This window comes from Apodemus sylvaticus, chromosome 13 (assembly GCF_947179515.1).
Source record: "Apodemus sylvaticus chromosome 13, mApoSyl1.1, whole genome shotgun sequence".
Lineage (NCBI taxonomy): Eukaryota > Metazoa > Chordata > Mammalia > Rodentia > Muridae > Apodemus > Apodemus sylvaticus.
In genome coordinates, this window is record NC_067484.1 from 44,020,713 (window position 1) to 44,026,712 (window position 6,000).

General features: G+C 44.6%; 1 protein-coding gene across 8 annotated transcripts in view; it reads right to left on the bottom strand.

Moving 5' to 3' along the window:
• The window catches only part of Csnk1g3 (casein kinase 1 gamma 3), a 90,288-nt gene extending 85,738 nt beyond the window's left edge, over positions 1-4,550 (bottom strand). For 2 of the 8 annotated variants that reach the window (XM_052156103.1, XM_052156102.1), the window contains exon 1: positions 4,094-4,550. The gene's annotated coding sequence lies outside the window, so the exon portion shown is untranslated. The remainder of the gene's footprint in view (positions 1-4,093) is intronic. The other 6 variants (XM_052156105.1, XM_052156104.1, XM_052156107.1 and 3 more) reach the window with 3 other exon arrangements.
• Positions 4,551-6,000: the final 1,450 nt, after the last annotated feature.

Below are 6,000 nucleotides of genomic sequence, written 5' to 3' on the forward strand. Positions count from 1 at the left end.
GCCCTAACGGCTGAGAGGGATCAGCACTTTGTGGAGTGAGGATGTCTGTGGCATCATACCTCCTCACTTTTACATCCATTTGCTGAGTCTTGAAGAGGAGTATAATGCAGATCAACCTCAACCCTCAATCTCCTCTCCTCTCCTCTCCCCCCACTACACATACCAGCACACACATGTATGCATACCACATGTAGCTATAAGCTAAAGAAATACTTCTAGGCAATTCAGCATTGGCTAAATGCATCTAAAAAGCTTCAAGTCTGACCTACTCTACTACAGGAAAGAAAATAATTGACATAACTCATGTGGATTTTTGCTTTAAACCACAGAAAGTTATAAAAAATAAAAGAAGACAAGATTTTAAACATAATTATAACTAGGTCATATATCATTAATAAATTAGGCAAAAATATATCTTTCTACTAAAATACATTAATATTTCATTAAGAATGTAAAGATGATAAACAGGAAATGGATGGAGAAAATATAGTAACTTACAGTCTAAGAACATAATCAGTGCGTGCTAACCGCAAGCCCCACAATATAAAGGAACTTCAGACATACAGTTTCTAAATTTCAACTTTGAGAAGGGCGTAGGAAAACACTCTAACAGTGAGTATCTAAAAATAATCTCCACATGCACCTCTCTCCTTCACTATTTTCCAGGCAAGAGCTCCACCACTGAGACAACCCTGGGCCTTGTTCCGGGTTTTCCAACAGATCCCCACGGCATCCAAAGTCACATCACACTAGCAAACAGTGCATAGCTCATTCCAAAAGTAAGCTCCCAAGTGTGATTGTGGCTCAACACAAAGGGAATGCTTGTCACTGGACTCTGTTTTCTGAGCCTACAGATTGACTGCAACTGGAAAAAGACACATATCCCCAACTGCTATGTCCAAAGAACGTGCCAACACCGGAACATACTAACGGTATCAAGTAATATTGCTAAACACCAAGTGCTTAAATAAAGACAAAAAAGAATATGAAAGCTGAAGGAAAAAACCAATACTGGTGACTTCATAGTCAGGAAAAAGAAGACTCAAAGATACATTGTTATTCCCAAGATATATTTCAACAGCTTGCTTAAAATCACTTAGGACTACTTTGCTGTCAAAATGGAAGTCCCATCATTGAATTGAACCCTCCCCCAGAAGAGTTCAAAGTGGTTTTACACAAACTAGACTTAAAAATAAATTGTAGCTACTAGTTTTGTTTTTTAGGGGGAGGTTTCAAGATAATACAGATTTGGTTACAATCTAGGCCCTTTTTAATATTAAGAGGGAAATTCCAAGGAGAGAAAAAACCTTCAGTGTAACATGATTGACGATTTCACAAGCACTCAGTAACTCAATGGTATGAGGTGCTATTTTTCTAAGCACTACTTGGATAGTGATTTATTGAGGGTTAAATTATTTTACAGTCTGATATTTAAGATGACTAAAAAGCCCATATATGCTTACCCATAACTAGCTACTCTTATTTTACCATCTTCCTATGACAGTTAATTTTCTTCCTGTGTAGATTTTTTCACATTATACTTTATCCATGGCAAATCTCACCTTCACATGTATTCACAGTAACAGATTATGCAACAGCCTGCATATTGTCATGTTGTTTAATATTTCAGCACTCCCTTTCTTTTTCTGTATATACTGTTTTGGGAATGCCCTTTGTAATTAAACCAATAAATGTTCAGGGGTGGGGTTTGGGGGAACTGAACCAAAAACTAGACCATAGTAAAGATCTGTCTGTTCCCAGCAGAAAAAAAAGGGGGGGTTTCAGGAAAGATCAGAGGGAACAGAGAAATAATTGGAGAGCTTCCCATTTCTTCCTGAGTCATTTTTACAATCCTGATTTATTTCACGTAAAACCAATTACCAGATTGCCTGGCACACCCATAATCAAATGTAAGTAAAGAAAAATTATAAAGCCATGTACAAACTGTTTTCCATTGTATACATGTCCCCCCCCCCAATAGCAATAAATGATAGCCAGCTAACTACTGGGTTATAATCTGTTTCCTTTAATGTGCCATTTTTATTTGCCCACCTCTTGTCACCACAGAGGAGATGCATTTGAACCCTCACACCTCAAACTGACTCATTAAACACAAGGCATTAGGAACCTTCGTGGCCCACTCTCCGCCCCCTTTCACAGCTTCCTCTTCCACAGCAGCTTGGCACCCAGCTCCACAGGTGTTCTAACGCCCAGTCAGATGCCAGGGCTCGGCCCACTCCCTTCACTTAGAAAAGTACTATCCCCAGCCCCCTGTGCCTATGAAAATAGTAAGGCCCAAACACAGTGTCACAGCTCCACGCTCATTCATAACTCCCTCCAAATTAGTATCTTTCCCATATACACCCATACTTCCATCCACCTCTAATAAAACCTACAGGAAGCGTGTGTTGCAATCATCTGTGTGCATGCCTGCTTCTCCCTTGAAGGTAGCTACTAAGTCTCATTCACCTTCATAATTCTGCCTGTTTTTCTAGTGACATCAAGAGGTAGAGGTATGAGTTTATTAAACTATCCCTTGATTCTAGTCCCAGTCCTTTATTTTGAAAACAGTAACAAATGACTCTCCTGTTCAGAAGATTCATGTTGTACATTATTAACGTTTGCAAACCTAATGATAAAAATGTCAATAATTATATAATTCATTAATTTTTAAGCTGGCAAATAGGGAGGGGCAGTTGTGGAGTACAAGAAATCATCAATAATCATGTCTCAAGATCCTCCACAACCTCAAAAAGTCTCATCTATATCAATATTAAAAGAGAGGTGGAACACTAGTTGGCTATCCTAACACTCAAGTGACCAGAGAAGGAGGATAAAGAATTCAAGTCCAACCCAGGCTATGTAGTCAGATCCTGTCTCTAAATTCCAAAATGAATAAGTTAACAAATAAGTAACAGAAAAAACAACTTTCTGTCCCCAGCCCTGTATGAATTCCTTCTATCTGATGCATACATATCCAGCAATGTAAGCTTACTTAAAGTAAAGCTCTCTATATATTCTATTAAGAATGTATGTGAAAGGCCCACAATGTACTGATAACACCTTTCTTCCAGGGCCTATAAATACAACAATAATCTTTGTGCAGCTAAAACGGCTAAAATACAAAATATTAACAGTTTATGTTAAGTCAAAATCACAGTGGAAGCAAAGTTAGGTAACCATTATAAAACAGCATAAGCACATCTCGGAAATAAGAATGTATCAAAACATTTGAATTTTGCCATTGAATATATTATCTAAAACCAGTCTCACGGCTCATTTTAATTACCCTCATACAACTTTGTATTTTCCTCCCACGTTGTGTTTACAGAAAAAGCCAATATTCTTCAAAGAAACGTATACTTTTTATTTTTCTTTAATCTTATTCCACTTTTATAGTTCGGTACCTCTACCTGTGACCAAATGTCAAGTATAATCACAAGAAGTAATTGCAAGAACAGAAATGAGGTTCTTTTCGTAAATCTATTTCTTAAAGGCATTCCGCCTTCTAATATTAAGTGCATGTTGTACACAATGCTCAAAGGGGGCACTGGCCTTAGCCTGGGTACTCATCACAAGAGAGTTAAAAACTCATCCCCAGCCTCTAGCAACAGCAGCTTGCTGCCTCTCAGACTTCTCCCTCACCCTTTAACTTTCCGTCCTGAAACAAGAGGTGGGCGAGCAGAAGTGATCGTGGACGCCACAGGCCTAACTCCCCCGACCCCAGAAGCACACAGGATCTCCATCACCACCCTGCACCCAAGAAATGTGGTGCTCGCCACCTCCCCCGCGAGCGAGTAAACACAGCAGCCCGACCCCGGAGCCCACGGCGGGCACGCCGCCGCCTTTCCCTTCCCCGCACGGCTCGGCCAAGTTCGGAGGCGGCGGAAGGCTCGGCACACCGGCACATCGCCGCCGCCCCGGCTCGGGGAAGTTGCTCCCAGCCGCCCCGGAGCTCAGGCAGCCGCGCGGCCGCCGGGCCCCTCCCCGGCCCGGGCCGCAGCCCCCGCGCCGCCCGCCCTGCTGGCCTCGCCCGCCGCCCGCGCCCCTGGCCCGCCCGCCAGCCCGCGGGCCTCCGCCGACCGGAATTTACCTCAGAGGCGCGGCCGCGGGCAGCGGGCTCGGCCCGGCGCGCGCGTCCGCCCGTCAGCGCCGGCACATCCCCGCCGCCGGCGGCCGCAGAAGATGAACGAGGCCGGGGAAGGAAGGCGCTAGCGAGGGAGGGTCTGGCCCGCGTCTACTGGCTCCGCGCGCCGCCGCCGGCGCCTCCTACTGCCGCCGCTGAGCGCCGAGTCGCCGTCCGGGCCGCGGCTGTGGCCACCGATGCAACCGGGAATGAATGCACGGCGGAGCCTCGCTTATCCGGAGGTCAAACATCCTTCGGCCTCGAGCATCCGGAGCGGCACCGGACCCGGAAGTGAACACATGAGAGGAGGAAAAAAAAAGAAAGAAAGAAAAGAGGGGTTGAAAAAAAAAAAAAGAAAGGAAAGCGTCCAGTCTCTCCGGCGGCGGCGGAGGCCCCCAAGCAGCCCGCATAAGCGAAAAGAGCCGAGCGGAGCCGAAGATGACACCAGCCGATTCGGATTGGTCGGCTCGCCGGCCGGAAAGGAGGCCACGCGCTCATTGGCTGGAAGGAGCCAGAAAGTCTAAGTCTCGCCCCATCCCGCCTTCGCACGAGCAGCCCGCGAGAGGGGAGCGGTTGTAGGTCCCTGGTGGCTTTCTGGCTGAGGCCGTGGGAGGCAGGCTGTGCTAGGTCTGCAGAGAACGGGGAGAGCTTTAGAAATGCTGCGAAGAATCAAGAGGACGGAGCGGTCAGGGCACCGTTGTTCAGCATCTGGACGTCCTTCCAGGTGCCAGCAAATCGGGACCTGGTTGACATGTTCTCTGCCTCATTCTCACACCACCACCACCAGCATGAGTGCTATACCACAGATCCAGGATGCTTAGAAACACCCCCCTCCCCCTCCCCGAGTGCTATACTAAGATCCAGGATGCTTAGAAAAATGGCTTGTGGTCCACATGTCTAAGCTCAGGTCCTCATCAACTGAGCTCATCCTGTGTCATAGCTACTATTGCAATTTTTCAAGTAAAGTTCCTAAAGAGTTCGGACACTACACATGACTCAAGTCATTAAGTTGTGAAGCTCAAACTGGAACCAATGGTTTCAGAATCCACTTCCCAGGCCTCTTCGAACGAGTAGAAGGCTATATTCTTCATAAGCACTGCTTTATGAGTAACATCCTCGTTGTGGAAACCGGGTCAAGCCAGGCGCCGCAGCACAGGCCTGTAAAACCAGCTATCTATCAGGGAAGCTGGGACAGGAAGATGGCAGTTTGGAATTGAGTGAGCTAGGGCTGGTTTGAAACTTAATAACCTAGCATTCAAGATTCTTAAATTCAGCCCACAGTACAGGGGCTATTGTGTTGTGAGACAGGTAAGATTGATGCATGTTCAGTCTTTGGTAATAACATACCTCTTCAAACAACATAACCCAAAGTCTCTGGTCTAAAAAGCTCATCTTCCAAAGACCCAGTACAAGAAAGGAAATAAGCTAAACTTAATAAAAGGAAGAGAAATGTCTACAAAATACATTTTCCTTAACAGTCCTCTTTTGTCTCACTAAATTGCCAGGCTAGCACTGAACTCACTCTGTAGCCAAGGCAGACATTGAATTTGTAATCCCCCTGCCTCAACATCCTATGTGGATGGAATTATAGGCAAATAAATACCATGAGTCCAGACCCAAGTTTCGAGAAATAATGCCAACTCTTTTAAACTACAAATATAAATATCTGAATTAGATATATTTTAATTAGATGTGGTTAAGAATGTTTATATTTCTAGCACCTGAGTAAATATTTTCCATTGATATTTGACTGGAAAGCCGTGAATTGGAACTAGCAAGAAATCAAATTATCAGCCTTTTCTAATAAGTTAAAAGGGGAAAAAAAAAACCAAAATCAATATGAGAATAGTTTATATCAACGGAGGAAAAGCCAA